This window comes from Lepisosteus oculatus, unplaced genomic scaffold (assembly GCF_040954835.1).
Source record: "Lepisosteus oculatus isolate fLepOcu1 unplaced genomic scaffold, fLepOcu1.hap2 HAP2_SCAFFOLD_48, whole genome shotgun sequence".
NCBI classification, from domain to species: domain Eukaryota; kingdom Metazoa; phylum Chordata; class Actinopteri; order Semionotiformes; family Lepisosteidae; genus Lepisosteus; species Lepisosteus oculatus.
In genome coordinates, this window is record NW_027168020.1 from 1,570,004 (window position 1) to 1,597,946 (window position 27,943).

General features: G+C 47.6%; 4 non-coding genes across 4 annotated transcripts; 2 read left to right on the forward strand and 2 right to left on the reverse strand.

Annotated features, from left to right (window-relative positions):
• Window positions 1–6,059: 6,059 nt before the first annotated feature.
• Window positions 6,060–6,201, forward strand: LOC138230225 (U4 spliceosomal RNA). The gene has a single exon (XR_011186260.1). It is a non-coding gene; the product is annotated as a U4 spliceosomal RNA (small nuclear RNA).
• Window positions 6,202–6,958: 757 nt separating this feature from the next.
• Window positions 6,959–7,075, reverse strand: LOC138230323 (U5 spliceosomal RNA). Its single transcript, XR_011186353.1, has one exon. It is a non-coding gene; the product is annotated as a U5 spliceosomal RNA (small nuclear RNA).
• A 393-nt stretch (window positions 7,076–7,468) lies between these two features.
• Window positions 7,469–7,583, reverse strand: LOC138230305 (U5 spliceosomal RNA). The gene has a single exon (XR_011186335.1). It is a non-coding gene; the product is annotated as a U5 spliceosomal RNA (small nuclear RNA).
• A 17,110-nt stretch (window positions 7,584–24,693) lies between these two features.
• Window positions 24,694–24,765, forward strand: trnag-ucc (transfer RNA glycine (anticodon UCC)). The gene has a single exon. It is a non-coding gene; the product is annotated as a tRNA-Gly (tRNA).
• The last annotated feature ends 3,178 nt before the right edge of the window (window positions 24,766–27,943 follow it).

Sequence of the window (27,943 nt, forward strand, 5' to 3'; positions counted from 1 at the left end):
GTTTGGGCTGATGTTAAAATGCCCACAGGGGTCTGCCTATTATTCTGGGGTGCAACGAAATCTTCCAGTTTTTGGACGCTGACATCTCGGAGGGGAATATGGCCAATTGGGTGAGATCTTAGAAAACTTTTAACTGTCCCATAAATTGCAGGGCATGTGTCAGAGAGTGGGACGTCCAGCTTGGGTCTGACACCCCACACTCTGAACACCTCCCTACCTACCCAGAGCCTGGAAAAATAAGTCCAGGTACGCGCTGCAGGTGCTGTTGCAAAGCCTCTCAGCACAGAGGCCAGGAAAATGCACAGCAGCTTCGTAGCAATATCTGGGACAGACTTCCCCCCTGAGGGTAGCGGCTTGTACATTATTTCCCTTCTGAGTCTTTCCTGCTTCCCACCCCATAGAAATTGAAACATCAATCTCCTCAGCACCGCCGCAACACGGTGTGGGATTGGGAAGGTAGAAGCCAGAAAATTCAAGACAGGCAAGAGCTCGGCTTTGATGACCAGCACCTTCCCTGTCATGGTGAGGTCTCGGTCCTTCCATTGCATCAGTTTTTTGTTTAAGATTGGCAATTTGTTCTGCCAATTTACTGTTCCCATCTCTTCTCCAAAATACACCCCCAGGACCTTAATTCTCTTCTCTTGCAGCCTGAGATCATGTCCTTCTATTGGCTCCCTCCAGTTCTGATAAAATCTCACTCTTAGATTTGTTAATTTTTGCGGAGGAAGCCAAAGAGAACCGATCACAGCACTGCAGAGCTCTGCTAATTGAGGCATTGTCAGAGAGGAGCAGGGTGACGTCATCCATGTATAGAGATGTCTTTACCTCTCCTCCCCCACTTCCAGGCACTGGTATCCCATTAATGGCCTGATCCTGGCGCAAGGCACAGGCTAATATAATAATAATAATAAACTTTATTTTATATAGCGCCTTTAAAGGTGGCTTCTCAAAGCGCTTTACAGGATGACAATAACAATAAATAAGAAGACTACAACAATAAATAAGAAAATTTCACAAGACAGGACACAATTATAATTACAACAATACAACAATAACAATAGAGGAGACCGTGGAAGATGGTATTAAGAAGAGCAGAGGGGTGAAGAATGGAACCAGTTAAGTAAAGGCTTTTCTGAAAAGGAGGGTTTTGAGTCTGGATTTGAAGGAGTTTAGAGAAGGTGACTCTCTAATATCCTTGGGCAAAGAGTTCCAGAGCTTGGGGGCATAGCAGGAGAAGGCCCTGTCGCCCATACAATGTAGACGGGCTTGGGGGACAGTAAGGAGGGCAGAATTTGAAGAACGGAGGTTGCGAGGTGGGGAGTAGGGCGATAAAAGTTCAGACAGGTATTGAGGTGCCAAGCCATGTAAAGCCTTGTAGGTGAGCATGAGGATTTTAAAGTCTACGCGGAATTTGACCGGAAGCCAGTGCAAGGACTCCAGGATAGGAGTAATGTGAACACTTGCACTAGACCTGGTCAGGATTCTGGCTGCTGAATTTTGGACATACTGCAGCTTGTTCAGAGTAGATTTAGATACCCCAGGGAGCAGAGCATTGCAGTAGTCAATTCGAGAGAATACAAATATGTTGATTAGCTTTTCAGCCACAGTTAATGATAGCATAGGGCGTAGTCTTGCGATATTTCTAAGGTGAAAAAAAGATGTTTTGACAGTATGCTGTACATGTGGGTCGAATGTTAAGCCAGAATCGAATATAACCCCAAGGTTTTTCAATTTTGATTGGAGCTCAAGTACAGAGCCATCTACAGACAGGGTTACAGGACTGGCTTTACGAAGTTGATGGGGGGTACCAATAAGCATGACTTCAGTCTTGTCACAGTTAAGATGAAGGAAGTTTTGAGTCATCCAAATTTTTATGTCAGAGATGCAATTAGATAGAATAGAGACAGCCACATCAGTGTCGGGTTTGGTATGGATGTATATTTGAGTATCGTCAGCGTAAAAATGAAAGCTGAGGCCGTGTGATCTTAAAAGCTGACCAAGTGGGAACATGTAAATGCTGAAGAGCAAGGGGCCCAGTATTGAGCCCTGAGGGACACCAGACTTGACAAGACCAATTTCAGACCTGTACCCATTGAGAGAGACAAAGTGACAGCGATCAGTGAGGTAAGACTTAAACCATTTGAGGGCAGTGTCAGAGACTCCAAACACAGTCTCGAGACGAGAAAGCAAGATGTTATGGTCAACAGTGTCAAAGGCAGCACTGAGATCAAGAAGGATGAGTATGGAAAGAGAACCAGAATCAGAAGCTATTAGGAGATCGTTGGTGACTTTGACTAGGGCGGTTTCTGTGCTGTGAAGTTGACGGAAGCCAGATTGGAGGGGTTCGAAAAGGTTGTTTGTCATGAGGTGGTTATGTAACTGAAGTACTCGCTAAGGGCTCCATAGCCAAAACGAATAACAAGGGGGATAATGGGCAGCCCTGCCTCACCCCTGAACAGACTTCAAAGGGGCGTGATCTATTGCCATTAACCATTACTCTGCTGTTGCTACCTGTGTACAGCAGGTTAATCCACTTTCTCATGATGGGGCCAAACTTCATGTGCTCAAGTACCGATGTTAAGTACTGCCAGTTTAGGCGGTCAAAGGCCTTTTCTAGGTCTACACCTAAAATGCACAGAGGGAGGGAGCGATCCTCAGAGTACAGACAGACATCCCTCAACAAGGCCAGGTTGTCGCTCATCACGCGTCCTGCTATCCCACAAGTCTGTTCTTTCCCTGCCAGTGAGGCCACTACATTTTGTAGGCGCAGGAAAAGGGCTTTGGACAGGATCTTAGTGTCCACGCCTAACAGGCTGGGGGGTCTCCAGTTCTTTATGTCATTCCTTGCTCCTTTCTTAAACAAGAGAGAGATAGTGCCTTCTCTTAAGGAGTCAGGCAGCAATTCTGTCTTATAGCTTTCCACGAATAGGAGCAGTAGCGGATCCTGAAGCAGATCCCAAAAGGTGCAATAAAATTCTTTAGGGAGCCCGTCAGCACCCGGAGTTTTCCCCTTCTGTAAGCTCTCCATAGCCTGTCTCAGCTCTTCTACTGTCAAATCCCTCTCAAGTACTTCCCTATCTTCTTCACTCAAAACGTTTTCTAGCTTTGAGGTAAAAAAATGAATTTCTTCATCCTTTACCTCTGTAGAGCTGTACAGTCTTGAGTAGAAGGCCTCGGTGCAGGAGAGGATAGCACTCGGCTCTGTTCTCTCTCGTCCCTCCTCATCAACTACACTTTCCATGACAGACTTGGAGCCTACCACTTTCCTGAAAAAGAAGCGAGTACACTTCTCATTTTCTTCCAAGAACTGCACTCTGCCTCTTAACAGCACTCCTCGACTACTTTCTTCGGCTATGCTCCGGATGTCCTTTTTTAAAAGGGTGATATCCTCGAGCACATCGAAGCCACTGTGCAGCATCGTGTAGAGACGCTGCAGCTGCCTCTGTTTCCTGGCTAGCACTCCTCTCCGTCTGGCAGCAGCCTTCCTTCCCTCAGCCATGAAAAAGGCCTTTGTCCTCATCTTCACCTCCTCCCACCACTCTCCTACTGACCCGTACAGACACTGCAAGGACAGCCACTGTGATAGTTTCTCCTTGTAGCGGGATACTACCCCCTCGTTCTCTAGCAGCTTTGTGTTGAGTTTCCAGAGGCCTGGGCCAAAGACAGTCCCGCCCTGGAGTTCCACTCTACACCCTAAAGCCTGATGATCTGAGAAGAAGACAGGCTGAAGAGTGACCCCAACAACTTTCACTCTCTCTGAGACAAAGCAATAGTCAATTCTGGAGCTGCTATTCCTCCCTGACCATGTATATCCTGCTGTTGTGGGATATATACATCTATATGTGTCTGAGAGTTTAAAGTCTTGAACTAAGTTTTGCAGGGCCAGTGAGCTGGAATCCAATTTTATCGGAGAGCTACACTGCCTGTCTGTGTGCTCTAAGATACAATTAAAATCCCCTCCCACTATCACGTCTGTGCTACTTAACAATAGGGGAGAGAGTGCCTTGAGTAGCTCCACCCTTCCTCCCACGTCAGTAGGACAATACACATTGATTAGCCGCAGGTTAACGGTCCCCCATTCCACATCCACACACAGCAACCTGCCATCTATGACCCTCTGAATACTTTTCAATTTGAAAGCCCATCCTTTGAAAAGAATGGCCACGCCAGAGGCTCTGTTGTTATTGTCCCCTGACCAAACAGAAGGCCCTTTATCCCACCTATCTTCAAAGCTTTTATACCTCTCTTGATATGCTAAAGCACACTCCTGCAACATCAACACATCTCCCCCTCTCTGCTGGAGGTAATCAAAGACACACTGACATTTAACTCCGTCATTGATACCTCTGGTGTTAAGAGAAATTATGTTTAGAGCCATATTACATAAGAAAGTGGAACAAGTCTTTACAAAACACATTTCTCTTCGGTCTCACCTGTTACCTTCTGCTTTTTCTTTTTCTTCTTACCAATTTCCTGCCAGCCATCCTCTGAATGAGCCTTCATCAGGGTGGCAGCAGTAAAAGCGTTCACGGAGTCCATTTCAAGGAAGGGGGTAGAAGGAGGGGTGGAGGGGTTCCAGCTGTCCCCATCGCCATGCTCTCCTTCCTCCTCGCTCGGGGAGAAAACAGAGTCATTTTTCCTTTTCCTCAAGTCCAGCTCCTGGGAGCACTGAGGGGAAAGGGGTGCAGCCGATGCACCAGTCTTTGTTCAACAAGGGTTCTTTGTTTGACTTGTTGTTTGCTTTGGCTTTTCGGGCCGGTTTGGCTGAAACAAGCACTGCCTCATCCTTTCTCATTTTGAGTTTATTGGCGTAGGCGTGAGGGCAGTTCTTAAAAACGTGTCCTTCCGAGCCACATAAATTGCACTTTGGCAGCATTGAACAGTCAGAGGCTAAATGTCCCTGTTTGCCACAGTTCTTGCAGCATTTCACAGTGCAGGACGATGCCAGGTGTCCCACAGCACCACAGCGCCAACACACCTTTGGTTGTCCCACATAAAAAACATAGCCATTGCAGGCGCCCAGCCGGATTGTAGAGGGCAGGTGCCTTAAGCCTCCATTTACATTGTCCGGTAGTAAGCGAACCTCGAATTTCCTTGCTCCTTTTTTTATACCGTCAACATCTCTAACCTCAGTTCCATGGTGGACGGTGCAGTACTGGTTAAGCCAGGTGTGAATGTCCTCTGTCTTTGCCAGTTCCGAGAACATAACAACATGCACCGTTTTCCTCTCTCTCTGTGTCAGAGGCTGCAAGTTGATCTTCTCAAGTGCAGGAACTTTCCCTCTTTTTGCCTCAAACACATCCACGCATTGTTCAAACAGAGGATAGGTAGCAAATACAACCTCAAATGCTTTCTGACCTGGGAGAGCAAAGATGAAATCCAAGTGCCGAGGTTCAAAGCCAAGTTCCTTCTTTAACACTTTTCTGCTGAACTGCATACGATCCATGAAGACGTCATCCAAAAGCTCAAAACGTACAGCATTCTTGCGGGATCCAAAGGTTGCCATCTCAAACTGCAAAACAAACACTGCTTCCACAAAACAAGAAAACAATCCAACTACTCCAACTACAGGCTGATCAAGGTATCTCCCCTGCCAGGTAAGCCGAGAGCCGCAGGCGATGAGCCCGGAGCTGAACGGGCCCCACTGGCTCGTTTGTAAGGCCAGGTGCATTGCCAACCACGACCGGCAGGGCAGAGGCCTTGAAGGCAGCCTGGGCTCCTGCAGCTGTCCAGCCACGCACTCTGGTTTCTCTTCATCTCGTACAAATCTTTTGCCTTTTACTAAAGATTTCCATACAATTTTTGTGCTTTCCTGCCTTCGGGTGGGGCGCAGCTGGGCTGGTCAAAGAGAGAAAACAAAACCGCTCACAATCGCTCTTATTACGGCGACTGTGGCCGTCTGCTCTGCGAGTCCTCGGTCTCCGCCTGTCTGATTGGCGCTCTTTTCTTTGGGGGCCGGGAAGTGTCCGGCCGCAAATATGAAGCGTTACAGCAACGACATGCCATGAGACGATTGATAACGATTTCCATAGGATCCACGCGGTTGCCTGGCAACCGTCAGCTTTGCGCAGTGGCAGTATCGTAGCCTGTGAGGTTTAGCCGATGCGCGATTATTGCTAGTTGAAAACTTTTCCCAATACCCCGCTTCCGCCGGTTTGCAATACAATCGGCGAAAGCAATTCTTGACAGTCTCGTCAGAGACTGAGCAAGGTGTTTAAAGACAGATTTTGTCATGGTAACATCATGGTAGAAAGAAACAAGCTTGTTACGTCTCAACAGAAACACTCTTTAGCTCTTTCAGCGTTATGCAGAGAACAGCGTCTGTCGAGATCACTTTTGAGTCAGCGCGAAACGCCGTGTGCTGTCAGTTTGATTTCATATTGCTCGTAGCGGCGCCCGGCTTTTGTCTGTCAAACGTTAGGTTGCGCTTCTTCATGCTGCATCGTCGGCATGAGTGGAGCTTTTTAAACGAATGTACTTACTGCGCCTCATAAGAAATCGTTTGTCCCCGTTCAAAACAGATTGTGCGATGTCCTGCAGCGTTCGCAAAGCAAACCTTTGACAATTTGAAAGAGGAATTTATTCTGCTTCCTGTGCGTGCAGTAGTTACAAAGTTGAACGTCTTTACACGATCTGCCGCAGATCTTACAAACGAGCCAGTGGGGCCTGTTCAGCTCGGGGCTCATCGCCTGCGGCTCACGGCTTGCGAGCGTGCCCAATCCGTGCGATAACTCGGAAAACACCCGGCCACACTGTGCCGGAAACGACGCACTCTGGGAAGCCGCTATGCAAAGCGAGGTCCCAAGATCCCCTGCGGCCGGACACTTCCCGCCCCCCAAAGAAAAGAGCGCCAATCAGACGGCAGGAGACCGAGGACTCGTGGAGCAGACGGCCACAATCGCCATAACAAGAGTGATTGCAAACGTTTTTGTTTTCTCTCTTTGACCAGCCCAGCTGCGCCCCACCCGAAAGCAGAGAAGCACAAATATTGCATAGAACTCATTCATGCTTCTCTCCGCGGGAATCTTTAGTAAAAGGCGAAAGATTTGTACGACATGAAGAGAAACCAGAGAGCGTGGCTGCACAGCTGCAGGAGCCCAGGCCGCCTTCAAAGCCTCTGCGCTGCCGGTCGTGGTTTGCAATGCACCTGGCCTTACAAACGAGCCAGTGGGGCCCGTTCAGCTCCGGGCTCATCGCCTGCGGCTCACGGCTTGCGAGCGTGCCCAATCCGTGCGATAACTCGGAAAGCACCCGGCCACACTGTGCCGGAAACGACGCACTCTGGGAAGCCGCTATTCAAAGCGAGGTCCCAAGATCCCCTGCGGCCGGACACTTCCCACCCCCCAAAGAAAAGAGCGCCAATCAGACGGCCGGAGACCGAGGACTCGCGCAGCAGACGGCCACAATCACCATTACAAGACCGATTGCGAACGTGCTTGTTTTCTCTCTTTGACCAGCCTAGCTGCCCGCCACCCGAAAGCAGGGAAGCACAAAAATTGCAGGGAACTCATTCATGCTCCTCTCCATGGAAATCTTTAGTAAAAGGCGAAAGAGTTGTACGAAATGAAAAGAAACCAGAGTGCATGGCTGATTAAGGCCATTTAATGCCTTAATCAGGCAATTAAGGCCCACACCGATCCTGAGCCTCAGAACTCCGGGCGCAATTAAGGCCCAAACCAGTTCTGACCTTCAGAACTCCGGGCGCAATTAAGGCCCACACCAGTCCTGAACTTCACGGTAAGGGTCCAAAACCCGTTCAAAAACTCCACGCGCAATTAAGGCATAAACCAGCTTCGAACGCCTGTACACAATACCGCGGAACCCCTGCCAGACCAAATTCTGGGCTTACAGCAAACAACCCATTACATACACCGGTGTCTTCCCCGGGCCAGAGGAATTCAGAAACTCACGTTTACTCCGTCATCTCGGGCGATTCTCGCAGGGAGCAGAGATTTCCCAATCGGTCAGAGAGAGTCGGGACTTTTAAATAAAAGAGGAGTCCTTACCTCTTAGTTATGTGCGCGCTGACCATCTCTCCTGCCGATGGGAAGTTCTGCGCCTTCTGGAGCATCCGCCGACTACGCCAAATTTGTTGTAACAGAAGAAATAAGGTTCTTGATCCCGAGATGAAGTAAAACAGATGAGTTTATTGCATGCAAGGAACAATAAAGCCGAAGTCTTGTTTCCCGCAAGAAACAACAAAACCGAAGTATTGTTCCCCGTACTGTTACAAACCTTTGGGTTATATAGTGTTTTCTTCTCCGTTTCTGACGTCACTCGGTCTGATGGTAAAGAGGGGGGTTCATGGTATTTGGCCAGTTTACGATGTTCTGGACAAATGGTCAGTTTAATATTACACCCAGGGGGGTTCCTAGCTTGCATCTGCAATCCTTATCAGTTAACCCCCCTTTCCTGCCATAAACCCCAGTTTGTGACTTGAAAGTCTAAACCCCCTACAGAAAGGATTAAATTCAAACCCCCGTCTCCACATCTTTCTTCAGTATCTTAATAAAGTGAAGGAGCTGCCCCTTCGCCAAGGCGGTGTGGGGCAGAATGGACAACATAATGCAACTCCTGGAAACGAATGCGGTGCTCAGCTACCAGTACATTCTGCTGGGGCTGGCACCTACCGGACTGGACAGGGGGACGCAGTTCCTGATGTGGCTGCTGCTGTCCCTCACAAAGAAAGGCCTGTGGGACGCGAGAAACAATCTCATCCGGCACAACAACAAGTGGGGAGCAAGGGAGCTGGAAGAGAGGATCCTGGCGGACCTCAGGAGGAGGATGAAGCGCGACGTTGCTAAATGGGGTTTCCCCACGGCAAAGGAGTACTGGAAAGGCCTATGGACCCTGTACAGGGATTAATGGTTTACAGCAAGCGGTAGGGTTTGGAGGGACTCTCATAATAGCGCAAATCCGCCCACCCTTGCAAGGATTGATAACGGACAATCACCGCCGTTCCGCCGATGTTTTAATTTTGTGGAGTGTTATCGTGTGAGATGTTTCCCTTTGAGATGTGTTTTTTTTTCGGAATAAAGTATATTTTATAAGAAAAAAAAAAGATTGTACCATAAAGATTTCCATGGAGAGGACTATGGTTTCCTGCAGGACTATGCCGGTAGGAGGACCAGGTTCCACAACTTCAAGGGGCTGTGTCGAGGCGATCCACAGTACTGTCAGGACCAGCCGTGGCAGTTTTAGGATTCCCATTCTGGAACATAGATGAGGCACATGGTACAGTTCCACTATAATTTTGAATATATTTTCCTAGCAGGACCTACAGTACAGTACCTAACTACCTGCAGCTACAAAGGGGCACCCCCCTCTTTGATCGGGTTTGGACGTTTAACCCTATTCTGTGTTCTCCGGCGCCATTTGAGGTGGGCGATACAAGCGGAGGTGGTTGTGATGCACCCACTTGTAGACCAGAGATTGCCTTCCCTTCTCAATCTGAATTCGATAAGCTACCGGTGATACCTTATCGACAATCTCGTGGGGTCCTGTCCAACTGGGTAAGAACTTCCGGGCCACCCCTGTGGGTTTGGCAAATTGGAAGTACAGGACCTTGTCTCCTACTTGGAGTTCCTGGTTAACTGCCTTTCGGTCATAGTATGCTTTCCTACCCTCTGCACTCCTTCCCAGATTGTTCTGGGCAAAAGCAAAGGTTGCCTGCAGATGTGCTCGCAGGTCTGACACATACTGATGGGCCATAGCAGCCCCCGTCGTGCTCAGGTCCTCCACCCCATAAAGACAGTGTAGGGGAAGAGTCATCTTCCGACCTGTCATCATCTCAAAAGGTGGGACCCCCGTAGAGCAATGGGGCGTAGCTCGGATGGCCATCAGAACCAGGGGCAGCTTAATGTCTCAGTCCCTACTGCTGTTGGAGACAAACTTTTTGAGCATACTAACCACCGTTCGGTTTGCCCTTTCTGCCTGGCCCGAGGATTGAGGGTGGTAGGAGATATGCAACTGGGTCTTGACCCCAAGCATATTCCACAGGGTTGCCATTACTGTAGCTGTGAAATGGGTTCCCCGATCCGAGACCACGGTCAGGGGGAATCCCCATCGACTGAACACATGGTTCACCAACAGCACTGCAGTTGTCTCTGCCGTGTCGTTGGGTGCTGGGAGGCACTCAATCCATTTTGTGAATGCACACGTAACAGTGAGGAAATATTTGTTCCCTCTGGATGACCTCACCAGCGGCCCCACCCAATCCATTTGAAGATTGGACCAGGTGAATGTCATGCCCTTTTTCTGGAGTGGTGCACGGTGCAAGGGCCGTGATGGTTGGAACTGGCTACACGTCAGACACCCCTTTACATACGCAGCGATGTCTTGGCCCATGTGAGGCCAGAATGCCACCTGCTGGATAGTGTCGTATGTAGCCTTGATTCCCCGGTGACCCCCACAGGGTTCGTCATGAGCGTGTTGGATCATGACCCCCCGATGACAGTGGGGAACTACCCACTTTGGGACACCTTGTGCAACTGGTACACAAACCAACAACCCCTTTATAATTTTTAGGTTGTCTTTCACCTCTGCCAGCTCCTTCAGCTCCAGAGACTGGCTCAGCACCTGCTCCGAAAGAGGTTGACGCACTGGGTCAGCGATATGCTGATACATTTGCCCAATTGCTGGGTCCTGTTTCTGCATTTCCGCAAGATCGGTGTTAAAACCCTGTGACCCAAGCACTACAGATTGAGGGTCAGCTCCGACATCCTGTCTAGCCCTGCTTCGGGTGACCGCCTTGACCTCAGCCACGAATTCTAGGGGTAGCCATTCCTGCTGGAACTGCCAGGGTTCACCCTCTAAGGCGCCAGATTTGGCCAACCGGTCGGCCTCATCATTCCCGTCTTTGTCGGGTCCCTTCACCTGGGAGTGTCCCTTCACCTTCCTCCAGTAAACCATCATTCCAGCCTCGGTCGTGAGCTTGTCACTGGCCAGGAACAACTCTTTGTTCTTTACTTCCTTGCCCCGGGCATTTTTCATGCCGTTACCCTTCCAATACGGAACGTGAGACACGAAGCTATGTCGGGCGTAGTTCGAGTCACTACAGATGACAAACTGTTTAAGGCCATGTGTCAGGGCCTGCTGGAGGGTGATCAGCACCCCAGCTACTTCCGCATACTGACTAGTCTTTGGTCCTAGCTTATAGCGGGTCGGCCCACAGGGAGTATTGTCTTGCCAGACTACTCCTACCCCTGCTAGCACCTGCTGTTCGTGGCGAAAAGAGCAACCGTCAACATAGGCCATGGGTAAGCCCTGGCCCACGTTCTCATCGTAGTACCGATGATTGTTCGGTAGCTCAGCAGCGGGAATTGTTTCTGGAGCTTCCATGTCAGTGTCACAGCCGTGACACACTTGGCCCAAAGCCAGGCCCTGTCCCAGGTACATTTTCTTGCTCTGTGCATAACGTACCTCTATCTCATAGCCTTGTAGGGCCATCATTCATGCCACAATCCTGCTATTTGACACCCTGCCCGCTTTCAGTCTCTGGCTATGCAGGAATGTCACAGGTTGGTGGCAGGTTTCGATGATGATCTTTTGTCCCCCAACATAACTACGGAAGTGTTCTACCGACCAGACCGTAGACAACAGGGCCTTCTCGCAGTCCAAGAACTTTTGCTCCACTGGGCTCAGGGCTCGACTGGCATATGCCACCACCCTTCGCTCTTGGTTATATTCCTGACTCAGAGCAGCCCCAAGGCAGTGCTCTGAGAACCCTGCTTCAAGGTAGAAGACCTTATTTTTGTCAGGGTAGGCCAAGCTCGGCGCACTACCGAGTCTGCGCTTCAGCTCCATCACAGCCTGTTCTGGGGAAGGCCCCCACTCAAAGGGCACGTCTTTCTGCAACAGCTTGTGGAGGGGCCTTGCTATTTCAGCGTAATCCTCAATGAACTGCTGGGAATAATTACATACTCCCAGAAAGCTGCGCAGTTCAGACAGGTTAGTGGGCGACTTCATATTCTGGATAGCTTGGACTCTGCTGGACTGTGGCTGTATGCCTTGGGCTCCAACCAACAGTCCCACGAACTCCACTTGGGTCCTACACCACTGTCCCTTAGCCAGGGACAGTTTGGCCCCTGCACAGGAGAGCTGGGTCAACACATGCCTGATCTCGGCCATGTGTTCTTCCCAGGTCTGACTCCTCATCAGAATATCGTCCACATAGACCAGGTTGCCCCTGGCTGCATCACTCATGGCTTTGTGCAGAAATATGTTGAACTCCGCTGGGGAGTTGGAATACCCAAAGGGGCATCGATTCCAGGTGAACTGCCTGTTTCCAAAGGAAAAGGCCAGTTTGTACTGGTCTGTTGGTTCTACCTTAAGGGTCCAGAACCCATTGGCCACATCCACTGTGGTGAAATATTTCGCTGTTGTCACCTTGAATAACTCCTGATCTAGGTAGATCATTGGCCATCGTGACAAAGAAACCTGTTTATTCAGCTGCAATGGTCAATGTAGTCAATGGTCAGACGCCATTTACCATTGGGTTTCAGCACCGGCCACAGTGGGGAGTTATAAGTGGAGTTACACTCCCTTATGATCTGACGCTCTAGTAGAGCATCCAACGTCTGCTTTATGGACTCGTATGCCGTGAGGGGAATGCGATACTGCCTGACATAGGTTGGGCGGGCGCCAGGGGCCGTTGGAATGCGCACTGTGTTCAAATCCGTCACCCCGCAGTCATAGGCGTCCCGTGCAAACACTTCCCGGAAATCCTGGAAATTCTGACGCAGCTGCTGACGCTGGCTTTCCGTTTCCAGGGCATCTGCCTTGCCAACCTGTTCCTGTACCTGCTCTAGGAACCCCGCTTTTGACGGCATGGCGGTATCCCGGGTCGTACTCTCGGCTGAGTGGTCCATCGGAACACCTGCGTGTACTGTGTACACAACCATCTCATCCTTATCGCTAAGGTCCACCCTGCACACCTCCTGGTTGCAGAATCCCTCTATTGGCATAATTGCAATCATCCGCCAGGGGTAGGTGTAGTACACCTGCTCGGTTCCCCCCTCCCTGGCCAAGGGACCAGGGAGCTGCCCCAGTACTGGGATGGCTAGTTCGAAATCATAGAAACCATTGTCAATTACCAGTCCCATGTCAGTGCAAGCAGGGATTTTGACATCTTGTTTTGCTATGTTCTGCACCAACAGGCAGGTGGCTCGGCCATTCCGTTCCAGTCTGGGGGTACAACAGACTGCTAGGTTCAGTCTGATAAACTGAGCTGATGGTTGGAAGAAAACCATCTCAGCGTCCATTCTCTGTCCCTTCTTTAGGACAAGGCGTACTGGAAACCCTGCTGTTGACGCAGGAACGATCAGGTCCGATTCGTTTACTACCTGGCAGGCCTGAGGAATCGTCTGACCTGACCGAATGTTCTCGGGGTCACCGCTTAGAGAGTGGGCATCTGGGTCCACCCGTGTCCACAGCACACTGTTTACTGTGTCCAGCTGGGCGCCTAGTCGAACCAATAGGTACTTCCAATAGGAAGTAGTGAGCAAACTTCCTTTTTCCAATGGAGATGGAAGCTACACAGCTTCCTTTGCTCCAAATGGACCTATGAGATGGGGGTGCCCACCACAGAACCTGTGACTGCGTCACCAGGGTCACCTGACAGCTTCGCGACAGGTCCTCGAACAGACCTTCACTGATTATGGACTTCTCAGAGCTGAGGCTAACTCAATGAATTAGATCATCAACCTGCACTTCTGCCACCTGGACCCCCTCCCACCACCATGGGGTGGTAGTCCTGGACCCCCTGAGGTACCAGGGTGCACAGAAAGGACTCCCATTCATTACCGGACAGGGAGATCCACTCTTCTTCAGGGATGAAAAGGGGGTGTGCTTTACCTGGCGGGTCAAGCAGCTGCTTGGAGCACTGCTCCTGTAGTTGGGAGACCGTGGGAGTGCTGGCCTGGGCAGGACTTCCCTGTAGTTTTGGAAAGCAAGAAGAGACATTTATTCTCGTCCAGAGGAACCAGGAGGAACCTCCAACTCAGCTATAGTGTTCAGTGGGCACTGTGTGATCACAGCATAACCACTGAATCCCCCTTTTTGCTGTGCAACAGGCTTAGGGTTTTTGACCTGAGCCCACAATTTTCCACGCTGGCAGTCCACCAGAGGCTCCAGCCTGTCAAGCAGGTCTTGGCCAATGAGTAGTGGCTCTGTTTTTAACCTAGAGATGTAAACAGGATGCACCACGTTCATTGGCCCGAACCTAAGTGCCACCCACACTCGGTGTGTGATCCTGGCATGATCCTGGGTATAGCTGGAAATATCTATCTTACACGGTTCTACCTTAAGTCTGATGCCTTTTCCTTTCGCTACTCGTTTGAGCTCGCTGAGTAGATCGGCTGACATCAAACTAATTTCAGCCCCAGTGTCAATCAGTGCTTCTCTATCTAAGACGTTTTCAAGAGAAACCTTGATATAAATACGCCTTGCTTTGCCTTTCTGGCTGAGATTCCCTAAGAATTGTAGGACGCCTGCCTTTTCTTTGACTTCAGGGGCGGGGTCAGCGCCCAACTCAGAGTCACAGCCTTCTTCCAGGCAGGAACCCTCCCACCCAATCAGATAGACTGAGGGAGGGGCTTGGGACGGATCCCCGCCTCCTCCAGTGAGAAGGGGCGTGGTCCCCCTAAGCTCATTCACACTTCCAGCATTCGGTGCGGAAGGTTTACCCTGTCCTGATCTCTCAGGCAGGGCTTGTTCAAGCCTGGCCAGGCGGGCTGCAGTTGACTCCCTTCGTCCAGTCTTATGATAGGCTCTGCCTGAGCCCTTGCCTTCCCCGTAGCGCTCACGGCGGCTCTGACGCTTAGTGCGGTCCTGCCTGCCTATTTTGCGCCGGGGCTTAGCGAGCTCAGGAACCTCAGCTGCCTCGAGCTGAGGCGAGTCGTCAACCCTGCTGGCTTTAGTGGCGAACACGGCCGTTTTAGCAGGTTTTTGCTCTGAGGAAGCAGAGACTTCAGCTCCCCAGGCTTTTTGAGCCAACCTTCTAATGTCAGACATTTTCATCGCTTTTGCATCAGTGTGCATCACAATCATTTTCCTGACTGAGGGATGCAGATTAGCAATGAATAAACCTTTGAAATTCACGTTCTCTTCGCAACCCTCTTCATTCCGCCCTGCAAAATAAGTGCGCCTAAGCCTCTGATAATAGTCGCGAGGGGCTTCAGCTTTTTCGTGCTTAATATGGTGCACAGCGGCCACGGCAGCTATGGGATCGATAAAAGCCGAAAATTCTCCGATCATTGCCTGACACAGCTCCTCAAAGCTATTACAGACCTCCGGTCCTTGTCTAGACATCCACTCGTGGACCGCTCGGCTGGTAGTTTTCCTTACTAACATAGCCTTTTCCTGTTCGGACGCTTCGGGCATAAACTGCAAAGTATATCTCAGCTCATCGATGTAGGTCTCCACATTATTCCCTGACACTGACGGGTCAAACCTTTCTACATCTTTGGCTAACTGCCTCAGGGAGTGGAGGTTAATTTTTATGGTTTCTCCGCGGGCAGGGAGACGGCCGTGATCAGGAGCAGGGGGTCTATGCCTGAACTGACTCGCCCTTGCGTTTCGCGCAGGACTCGGCGATCTCCCCCATGCCGATCCGACCACAGACCCTGGCCGGGAGAAACCTCCTCCCGGCGCGCTGGGTGAGCGCTCCGGGCTGCTAGGTGGGCTGGCATGCAAGTGGGATCTAGTCTATTTTGCTTCCAGTACGGCAGCATCTGACTCCTTTTGCCTTTCCTGGCTGAGCTCATTTAAACTCTCAATTTCTTTTTCTTTTTCTTTCAAGCTCGCTTCCAGGTCTCTCCTAGCTACCTCAGCCGCAGTTTCTCTAGCAGACAAGTCATCTAATTTACCTAAAACTTCCCTGAGTCAGTCTTCACTTTCCTCATTTTTCACTCTCTTTTCTCTGATTATATCCAACAACTCAACTCGCTCCGCCTTATATCTTTCTAGCGTTCCCTGAAGCTTTTGAAACTTTGTCAGCTCGGACAAAGACAGTTCCAGCTGTTTAGCTAGATTTAAGGTGAAACTCGATAGGACCAGAACTGCTTTCACAGACCCTCCTGTGTTAAGCTGGTTCGCTACCTTAGCTACTAAATCTACTTGCAGCTTCTCAATATCATCAAAGTTCAACTTTTCGATACCACTCCAGTAACCAGGATTGTCGTCGCTAGAAATAGTACTTATATGCGACTCCACTTCAGACATTTTAGCAGCCATTGTCATTACGTCTGTAGGGAAAACCGGTTCAGGGACGCCAAATATGTAATCATAGTGGCTCTCTGAAGGCACCAGTTCTGTAGGGTTTGGGCATTTACTGAGACAATTATTAATTGTAGCAGTAAATCACAAAGTTGATTCTTTTGATGGCTTTAGAATCCAACCATGCGATATAACTCAAACAACGCACACACACAGGTACTAATACACGAGGATACATTTATTAATACATAGAATATGCATATAAACCTAACAGATCTTATCGAGAGGGTTATCAGAATACAAAAGGTATATATTCAATCAGTTACAAAGTGTTACACATATCAAGAGGACATACGTTCAGTATATCATTCATTAAGACCGTTTCATAAATGAACTTGGTTACAACTTCTACATTAGATACTCAAAACAAGTACATAACTCTTAGGAATTAAATTGATATCAACTGGTTGGGATAACAATTGAATTCTCGAGCTGTAATGCATTGAAGTTGAATACTCATCCAATCTTTGGGGATTCAGATCTCCTGCGGACTCAAAGAAACATTTGCAGGCTGTTGCTGTCCAATCCGCGCTCTCTGGCTCCGTGCCAGGCTGTGCTGTGCGGCTTGCGACGGTGCGCTGCTGATGCTCACTGTTGGCTTTAACTAGCAAAGTTTGTGCACAGGAGAAAAGATGACTGTGGGTCCCAGCAAGTCAGGAAGAGGACCGGTTCGTTCCTGATGTAGAGCTAGTTCTGAATAGTGATTCAGCTGTCCACAGTTCCGACCTATTCACAAGGCCTGCTGCTGGTTACTCTCTGGCAACCTCCACTCTAGACTCTTAGAACAAAGGAAGGTTCTGGCACTCGGACATACTGGCCGTTCCATGGTTGTCCGGGCTGAGTCTCAGGATGGTCAGGAGGCGCGCTGCGAGAATGTCCTGCCCTTGGGATTCTCCTTTGAATTCCCTTTAGAATTGTTGAATCTGAATCTGAATCTGAATCTGAATCTTGTTGAATCTTCCCTTCTGAATCTGAATCTCCAGTCTCTCTGTGTTGCCTGTTTTTACCTGGAGGAACTTCAGCTCATTGATTGGCTGAAAGTTCCATGGGCATCAGAGTCCCATGTGGGTTACTCGGCCCTACCAGTCCCTGATTGGTTGATCAAGGTGAGATATGAGTCACTTACTCCTGACACTTAGTAATGCAGTCCAGATGTCCAACTGGCACTCCCTAGACAGATAGGCGCCAATGGATGACCATTGATCATGATAGCCAGGCTTAGCTAAGTGCATCCCCCTTTGGGAGCTGTCCTTATCAAAAGAAAACATCTTGCATGAATAGTTTCTCTGTGGCTGCACCACAGAGATGAACAGAGAAATGGGGCCTCATTTGGGAAGGCTCAGAACACTTAATTCTTTCTATTAATAAGCCTCACCGCTACATATCCCCCCTTTTTGAAGGCCACGAGGTCCCGAGGCATTGTTGCCTTCAAAACAAAACAGAGTTAAGTGATGTCCCTTGCCATTAGAACATTAATCTTAAATGTCTACATTACTCCTCGAGAATTCATACCGGAACCAGCATTGGATACAAACAGGATGAATAACATCTGGAGTATGTATAAACACGGTAGGAGACATTATCTAAGTCTAGGAGTACACATCAGGAAGTTCACTGTCAATATCTGATACCTCTGTAGTAGATATTTGGGGAGAAGTCACTTCCTTTCTTTTGACATGCTACCTTTGACTCATTCATGCTACCCAGAGTACATCTTGATGTGAGAGTACATCATTCAGAGTACACTGTCAGTCATGATCCAGCTACCTGGCAGTAGTGTTACAATAACAACGGTTCCTGTTCCCAGCCCCCCCGATAAACCACAACACCTGTGTTGGGTATCTGCTAGGGTGGTTTGGAGGTTTGTTCCATTAAAGCAAACTCAACTACCTGTACCTCTTCAGGACTTACTGTTTCTTGGATTTCTATCCAATTCAATAGTGTGGCACCTGAAGGCATCCACGACCTCAAGTTTGGTCTTATATTGTCTGGTTCCAGACCGTACAGTGTTAAGTCCAAGCTGTACTATGGCCTCCTTGGGAACTTGCAGGAAAACTGTTTGATTAGGTAGCTGCATTGCGGTAGCTGTATCATGCCTGTCACAAGTCATAGTGTCAGTTAAATGTGGTGTGCTTACCAGCCATTTACTTCCCACCTGCTCTTCGTGGGGTTCATTAACCTCCCTCTGCTCGTCAGTAGCTTTACACCCTTCATTGGTGAATCATTTAGACTCAGCCAATGGATAGCTTTGGTAGCCATACCCATCTCAAGATTTGGAACTGAATTCAATCTTGGATTGCCTTCTGGGTGAGCTATCAGCGATGGGGTTAATGTCACATACTCCTCTACTGAGAAGAGTGGAATCAAGTGGGTTGGGATTTGTGCCATGGCTAGACTGGCTACAGTGGCACTAAGCTCCCTTAACAGGTCTTGTGTCAACATTCTGGCCTGTTGCACACAAGCATAAACCCACTGTATAACACCAACAATCATGTCCACTGTTTGGGGAATAAGGTTTAACCCTGTTGCATAGGAAGTTGCCTGTAGGGTTTTCCCTAAGCTTTCCAACTTTTGCTGCTGTCGATACAGTCTGTCACTACCCTCTGGCATCTCTGACACCTGCCTTCTTGGGGCAGTCAGGGGGAGAGTGCCAGTAGCACACAAACCTACCAGAAATAGCAAACGTGCAACAGTGGCGGCAGCAATCAGTCCTCCCAAAAGTCTTTTCGGGTGGCTGATCCCAGTCATCTCCTTCTGAGTGACTGTTGCCTTTCTAAGCTGGCGCAGCGTGTACATGGTGTCTTTCTCAGTATGCCATGTGGCATCTTGGGCACCAACATCCTGGAAATCTGTGGAGATCTGATGCAGCTGCTGATGCTGCTCCTCCTTTTCCAGGACATTTGCTTTTTCGATTTGTTCATGCCTGTGCTCTAGGAACCCTGCAGGGGGCGGTGCAGCAGTGGAACATGCCTGACCCTCGGCTGAGTGGTCATCTGGAGCACCTGAGTGATCTGGGATTGTTACCCCATTCTCACTGTTCAGGTCCACCCTGCACACTTCCTGATTGAGGAATCCCTCTATCGGCATGTTTACAATCGTTCGCTGGGCGTGGGTGTAGGACACCTGCTCGCTCCCCCTTTCCCTCGCTAGGGGTTCAGGGAGCTGCCCCAGCACTGGGATAGCTAGTTCACTGTCCTTGAACTTACTATCACTCACCAGGCCCATGTCAGTGCAGGCGGGGATTCTGACACCCCTCTTTGCGATGTCCTGCACTGGCAGGCGGGTGACTTGACCATCCAGCTCCAGTCTGGCTGAACCACTGTTGGTCAGACTCAGACTGACAGACTGAGCTGGTGGCTGTAAGAAAACCGGCTTGGCTTTCATTCCCTGTCCCTTCTGGGGGACTGGGTGTGTTGGAAACCCTGCCGTTGAGGCAGGAACAATCAGGTCAGTCTCACTCACTACCTGGTAGTTGTGAGAAATAATGTTACCTGACTGCAGGTTCCCTGGGTCAAAGCAGAGGGAATCGGCATCTGGGATCAGGTGTGTCCACAGCGCAGTAGTCTCAGAGTCCAGGTGGACCTCCTGTCTAACCTGTGAATGTTGCACCAGGGGCACCTGGCGGTGGCCCTGTGACAGCTGCTCAAGCAGATCCTCACTAATAGAGGACCTCTCAGGGCTAAGGGTGAGGGCTACATCACCAACCTGCTCTCCTGCCATCTGGATCCCTTCCACCACTGCAGGGTGGTGGTCCTGACCCCTCTTGGGTGCCAGGGTACACAGGGAAAGCTCCTTTTCATCGCCAGGTGGGGAGATCTGCTCCTCTTTAGGGATGTTAAAGGGGTGTGCTTTACCTGGTGGATCAGGCGGCTGCTTGGAGCACCGCTCCTGTGGCAGGGAGGCTGTTGGGACCTCGGCCGGGACACGACTTCCCTGTATATTCGGGGAACAAGAAAATATTTGTATTTCTTGTCCAGAGGGAACAGAAGGAATCTCCACATAGGCTTCTGTGTTCGGTGGGCACTGTGTGAGCACAGTCTGCCTCTTGGCCCCCCTTTTCTTCTGTACAGAAGGCCTAGGAGCCTTGACCTGTTTCCACACTTTGCCTTTCTGGTGATCCACCAAAGGTTCCTCTCTGAGTCGCATGCCCTTTTCTTTTTCTACCCGTTTGAGCTTGCCGTGTGACATCAAACACCTCTCAACCTCAGTGTCAATCAGTGTCTCACTGTGTAAGACATCTCCCATGGCAGCCTTGAGGTAAAAGCTTCCTGCTTTTCCTCTGTGTTTTACTGCCTGCTCTGTGACTTCAGGGGTGGAGTCAGCACTCACTTGGGAGTGGCTGAATTCATCCAGGCAGGAACCCTTCCGCTCAATCAAATAGACTGAGGGAGGGAGAGGGGGCGGGTCTCCGCCTCCTCCAGTGGAGAGTATCAGCTCATTCACGCTTCCGGCAGCCTTGGGGAGCGGTTGTCCCTGTCCTAATAAAGCTTGTTCAAGCCTGGCCAGGCGGGCGGCTACTGAATCCTTTTGTTCAGCCTTTTCTAGCCCTTTCCCTCCCCCGGTGTTCTCATGGCACTTAGGACGCTGGGTGCGGTCCTGTGTGCCTTTGGAATGGGGCTTAGCCAGCTCAGGAGCCTGTGCTCCTTCGAGCAGGGGGGAATTAACCCTGCTGGCTCTGACGGCGAACACAGTCGCTTTAGCAGCTTTTTGCTCAGAGCGACTTTGGACATCATACTCCCAGGCTTTCTGCACGAATCTCTTAATATCAGTCATTTTCATGGTCTGTGCATCTGTATGCATTAAGATCATCTTTCTGACTGACGGGTGGAGATTCGTAATGAATAAACCCTTGAAATGTGTGTTCTCTTCGCAACCCTCATCATTTCGCCCTGCAAAATAAGTTCGTCTAAGTCTCTCGTAATATTCACGAGGGGACTCTGCTCTCTCGTGCTTAATGTTAAGAGCGGCGGCTATCGCAGCAGACGGGTCAATAAACGCACTGTATTCTTCGATAAGTGCTTGACAAAGCTGCTCAAAGTCATTACAGACTTCTTTCATCTGCCTAGCCATCCACTCATGTACAGCTCTGCTGGTAGTTTTCCTGACCAGAAACACTTTTTCCTGTTCTGTGGCGTTTGGCAGGTACTGCAGGTTATACCTTAGGTCCTGAATATAACTCTCGATATTATTCTCTGACACTGCGGGGTCAAATCTCTCTATGTCCTTCGCTAGCTCTCTCAGAGAATGGAGATTTATTCTACTAGCTTCTCTGCTGAAGGAGATATGGAAGAGATCGTGGTCAGACCTGTCGCTGCTAGAGAGAGTGCTTAATAGCGACTCGAATTCAGACCTTTTAGCAACCATCGTTAAACTTAAAGAGTATTACTTTTAAGTACGAAATCACAGTTTTACCACAGAAAACCACAAGATCAAGTATGCAATCAACCCGGTAGATCGCAAAAGATCACAAAACAATCAAGCACTGCTTAAAGAGCAAGGGGAACTTTTTCTTTCGGCTTTCAGCACACTGTATTGTCGTGTATGAAACCCGCGGCGTTTTATATGAAATATTCCGCTTGGTTGACTCATTTCAGTCTTGCCACGCCCGTGCCAGGGACGCCAAATGTGTAGTGATTCATAGCCGTTCAGGGACGCCAAATATGTAAGAAAACCGGCTCAGGGACGCCAAATAATGTAGGGAAAACCGGTTCAGGGACGCCAGATATGTAATCATAGTGGCTCTCTGAAGGCACCAGTTCTGCAGGGTTTGGGCATTTACTGAGACAATTATTAATTGTAGCAGTAAATCACAAAGTTGATTCTTTTGATGGCTTTAGAATCCAACCATGCGATATAACTCAAACAACGCACACACACAGGTACTAATACACGAGGATACATTTATTAATACATAGAATATGCATATAAACCTAACAGATCTTATCGAGAGGGTTATCAGAATACAAAAGGTATATATTCAATCAGTTACAAAGTGTTACACATATCAAGAGGACATACGTTCAGTATATCATTCATTAAGACCGTTTCATAAATGAACTTGGTTACAACTTCTACATTAGATACTCAAAACAAGTACATAACTCTTAGGAAATAAATTGATATCAACTGGTTGGGATAACAATTGAATTCTCGAGCTGTAATGCATTGAAGTTGAATACTCATCCAATCTTTGGGGATTCAGATCTCCTGCGGACTCAAAGAAACAGTTGCAGGCTGTTGCTGTCCAATCCGCGCTCTCTGGCTCCGTGCCAGGCTGTGCTGTGTGGCTTGCGACGGTGCGCTACTGATGCTCACTGTTGGCTTTAACTAGCAAAGTTTGTGCACAGGAGAAAAGATGACTGTGGGTCCCAGCAAGTCAGGAAGAGGACCGGTTCGTTCCTGATGAAGAGCTAGTTCTGAATAGTGATTCAGCTGTCCACAGTTCCGACCTATTCATAAGGCCTGCTGCTGGTTACTCTCTGGCAACCTCCACTCTAGACTCTTAGAACAAAGGAAGGTTCTGGCACTCGGACATACTGGCCGTTCCATGGTTGTCCGGGCTGAGTCTCAGGATGGTCAGGAGGCGCGCTGCGAGAATGTCCTGCCCTTGGGATTCTCCTTTGAATTCCCTTTAGAATCTGAATCTGAATCTTGTTGAATCTTCCCTTCTGAATCTGAATCTCCAGTCTCTCTGTGTTGCCTGTTTTTACCTGGAGGAACTTCAGCTCATTGATTGGCTGAAAGTTCCATGGGCATCAGAGTCCCATGTGGGTTACTCGGCCCTACCAGTCCCTGATTGGTTGATCAAGGTGAGATATGAGTCACTTACTCCTGACACTTAGTAATGCAGTCCAGATGTCCAACTGGCACTCCCTAGACAGATAGGCGCCAATGGATGACCATTGATCATGATAGCCAGGCTTAGCTAAGTGCATCCCCCTTTGGGAGCTGTCCTTATCAAAAGAAAACATCTTGCATGAATAGTTTCTCTGTGGCTGCACCACAGAGATGAACAGAGAAATGGGGCCTCATTTGGGAAGGCTCAGAACACTTAATTCTTTCTATTAATAAGCCTCACCGCTACACGTCAGAGAAACTTTAAGAGTATTATTTTTTTTTTCTTTTTCCAAAATACAGTATGGAATCTAGACACCCGAGCAGATGGATTTCCAATCAGCACACGTTACACTAAACGCTAAAAAACAGGGGGATTTCTTTACGCAGTTATCAGCACACCCGGTATTCGCATATAGAAGCCGCGGTGCTGTGCTGAACTTGAACTCACAGCAACATCAGTTATTCTGTGCGACTGATTCTCATTTCATTCTAAACTCGCCCACCCAGGGACGCCATTAAATGTAATGGTTTGATGGGTTTACTGAGACAATTATTTATTGTAGCAGTAATCACGAGGTTGTTAGTTGGGGCTTTTAGAAAATCAATCGTCAGAACAACTAACAACGCACACACAGGGGTTCAATTCACTAGATACATTTATTAATATAAATTGTGCACCAAACATATACTAGTCTGCCTGGATACGAGTGGCAGACCTTACTGTGAGGGTTATCAATATACAAGGTATATAATCCCGAAGAGATGCAAACACAAAGAGATACACAACAGAGAATATATGTCAATATATATCGTTCGGTTACCAAATCGCTAATCAGTGTTATTACCCACTGTTACTCTAAACTCGGAAGTAAATACATTACTCATGAATTAAATTGATAACAACTTGTGTTGAGGTACAATTGAATTCTCGAGACACAATGTAGAACATGGGGTTTACTTATCCACTGTGTATGGATTTGGAATTTCCCGGCACGAACACCAAACCAGCTGACAGGCTCTGTTGCAGCTTCTGTTCCAGCGGATGTCCAATGGGCGTTGTCCCGGCATCCTCTGGCTACCGGCCAACCAGTCAAGGTGCAGCTCGGAGTAGGACGAGCGGAGGAATCTGACTGCAGCGCGCAGGGCAGTCGTTGCTCCGAGGGGATCTACCAGCAGTCCGGCTGGCTGGTAGAAAGTCTCTATGCACAGAGTGTGACCGCGAGTCCTCACAAGTCACTCTTGTGCCTGGGAAGAAGCTGGTTCGTTCCCGGTCCAGCACTGCTTCTGAATAAGCTATTCAGGTTGTCGACGAGGGTCCAGCTGTAGGGTCCAACTGTCCAACACAAACACAATCTGTAGCGTTTAGCGTGACATAGTCTTGCAGGCATCGTGCTGTCTCACTGCAATACTATACCGCTGGAGGAAACAGTCCATCTGGCCATGAAACCCATTTGAACGTCTAGCTACAGCAACTAACAATATCATGATTTATTCAGGATTTGTGGAATCAGCACGTCCCAGAGACAGCTTCCGAAATCGTGAGCATTCTCTGGTGGTGTCCTGCAGGGCTTTTGCGGGTGTGCGTTGGTGGTATAGTGGTGAGCATAGCTGCCTTCCAAGCAATTGACCCGGGTTCGATTCCCGGCCAACGCAGTGGCGATTGGTTCTAAATGCTGTCATGAGCCTTGGATTGTGACTAGCAAAGCGAAGCCTTTTGAAAGAGCTAAAGCACTGCAAAACGGAATTGAAAGAGAATCTTACAGGGGATTCTGAGCGGTGTCTGCAAACATGCAGTCCGATACGGCTGCTGAAAGCTTGAGCTACTCTCAATGTCATGCTGCCTTTCCCCGGAGTAAATCTGTTACATTGAAAGAATGCTTCTCGCAGGTTCAAAAAGGGACCCTTGTTAATTGGAGAAATCAATGATTTCGAATGAATTCTGTATGCGTTAAAAGACAGCTATACACAGAAAACATGCAGGACACTGCTCATGATGTTTCCCGAGCCGAAACAGTGCGTTTTTCCAAGCCATCTGACAAAGCCCGCCCACTGAAAACTGCAGCAGATCGTGTAAAGACGTTCAACTTTGTAACTACTGCACGCACAGGAAGAACCAGGGAAAATCTGATCATGTTTCTCTATAACAACAATAAAAAAAAACATTATTTTACATATCACCTTTATGTGCAATAAAATTTATGCGCAAAGAAATTTAAAATAGTCTTCTTTAGGTGTGAGGGTAGGAGTGGATCACAGCAGGCATAATTGGCAAATTAGGAAAACAAAGAACTGGACAGGCGAGACATTTATCCAGAGAGCGAGTGATCAGAAAAAGGAACAGCTGTTACACCCAGGTTTTACGCTCTCTCTCCGTTGAATGAATGAAAGCATTTTATTAAAAACGCGTTTGCGTTTGTCTGGGTATTTACTTTGTAATCTGTGGTTTACATCTACTGTATTGTTTTGAGATGCCACTTTTAAAGGTGATATGTAAAATAAAGTTTTTTATTATTGTTATAGAGAAACATGATCAGATTTTCCCTGGTTCAGAAAAAAGACGATTAAAATCTGTAATCTTTTCACTTGTATGTCATCGGAAAATACAATCAGTTTCTGCTTTGTGTAAGGATGGTGTCAAAAAGTAATCTAAGTGGTGAGAAAGCTGTGCTCCTCAAAGCGCTTTACAGGATAAAAACAATAACAACAATAGTGGCTGGGCCAACGATTTTTTTCTATAGAAATACAAAATGAGATACTGTATAATGATGTGCATGAACAAAGTTATACTGCAATTTTCCTTAGATACGCGATTAAAAAAAATATTTTTTTGAATCCCCGGCCGAACACATTCCATAAGAATCAGCGCTTTTATACAGTATATCGCCTTTAAACACATATATTTAAACACGCGTTTACGATTTAAATCAAAACGCGATTCAAATCAATAGAAATGTTTATTTTGTAACGCATAGGTGACTATTCATTGTTATTAAAAAGACGTAAATTCGATCATGTTGTGATATTTAGAAATATAAATTTGTTTTGATGCGAGTGAGGTTTTATTTAATCTCTGACCAAGGGAAATGTTTCATTTTTTCAAAGAAATGTTTGTTAAAAATTAAAGTCATAGTTCCAGGAGACTCAACCACAGACCACGTGACATAGGAGTCAGGAACCTAACCCACAGCACCACCAGCGCAGTCACATGCTGAGGGCTGAAAAAGCACTACAGAAACATTATCGACTATAAAATAATGTAATTAGGCACAGAAGAAGTTTACAGCACAGTACAATAATAAATGCTGACCATGACTTTAGAAGCATAAATTACCTTACACTCAATTTAAACACAAGCTGTCTTTAGCCCTCTAAGCTGGTTCATACAGAAATGTAGAGAACCAGGCTCAGAACACACAGCTTCATTAGCGAATACATATGCAGAACAACTAGAGAAGATGTTTTACAGAGGATGGATTTTTAGAAACATCCCATCAGTGACATCACTGAAGTCAACTCCTAGGTAACTGTCGTGTGGATAGTTTCACAAGAATCAGACAAAGGTTTAAGCATCGCTTATTTTAGATAAAACTGCAAAAAAAAACAACAACCCATAATGTACTTCTTTGCGGCTCTGTTTGCCCAAATCATATATTCACAACGTGAAATTAGAAAATAATATTACGTAACCAAAAACCGCAATATGGAAACAGAACCTGTGTAATTGTTGACAGATGATGTACTCGTAACATTTTTACAAGACGAACTACAACATTTAAAAAATTACTTGTATGTACTTGATATCTCTAATCAATCCACTGCACTGCATTAAAACAAAACGAAAACTAAAACGCCCTGGGCATACCGTTTCGCGCTTCTTATCAGTTGCTCAAAAGCAATTTGACCGTATGAAATGCATAATATAAACCTAGAAACATATACGTGAGGAGTATTTACGTAGTATCGGTGTCAAGACATACCTCTCAAATACTGTAAATCAAGTCAAAAATATCTCAAGACCGATTCTGGTCATAATGAAACCATGTTTCGTGTATGTTTTCTTTAAAGTACCAAGACCAGCCATATACTGTATATTTATGTTCCAAAATTAATATCGTTTATGGCCTTCACACGCGTTGCAGTATGCTCCTATTCTTTTTATGCTCAGGCACTAAGATTTCCCTTCAGTGGTAAAATTCCATATAAATATTCAATACTTAAACGGGCACAGTTAAGACATTAAATATACATATACATATACATATACAAACTGTATACAGTACAGTTTGCATACGGTAATATGTTTATGTTCCTAAATCAATCTCTTTTATGAGCATGTGAAAGGCATGGTGAATCGATTCTCAAAAATTGCTGTACTTTGCATGATTGGAAAAAAATGCTTGATTGCGAAATGCTGTGGTGTTACTTTTACAAAGACGGTCAATGAAAAAAATAATGTGGACCAGGGCAAAACTTTGAGTTTACAGCTTGTCCAAGGTCATTTATTATTAATACTATTAGTAATATCTTCATTAAAGACTTTGATGGCTACAGCTCAAACATGAGAAGTTGAGCTTTATTAGCTCCACCTTGCGGAAATTCCGGATACTATTATTTTGCTAGCGGTATTTACCGGTAACTCGCGGTATTTACCGGTAACTCGCGGTAGACTGCGTGCAGCGTACCGGAAAATAATGCGGTATCGCCCGCGCATTTTGAATGGCTGCATCTGTAGCAATCATATTGTAGCAGACACTCATTTGCCTGTTTCACAAATGATCATATTTTACTAGAGATTCTGTTTGGGATACGGATGTGCATTCTGACAGCAATC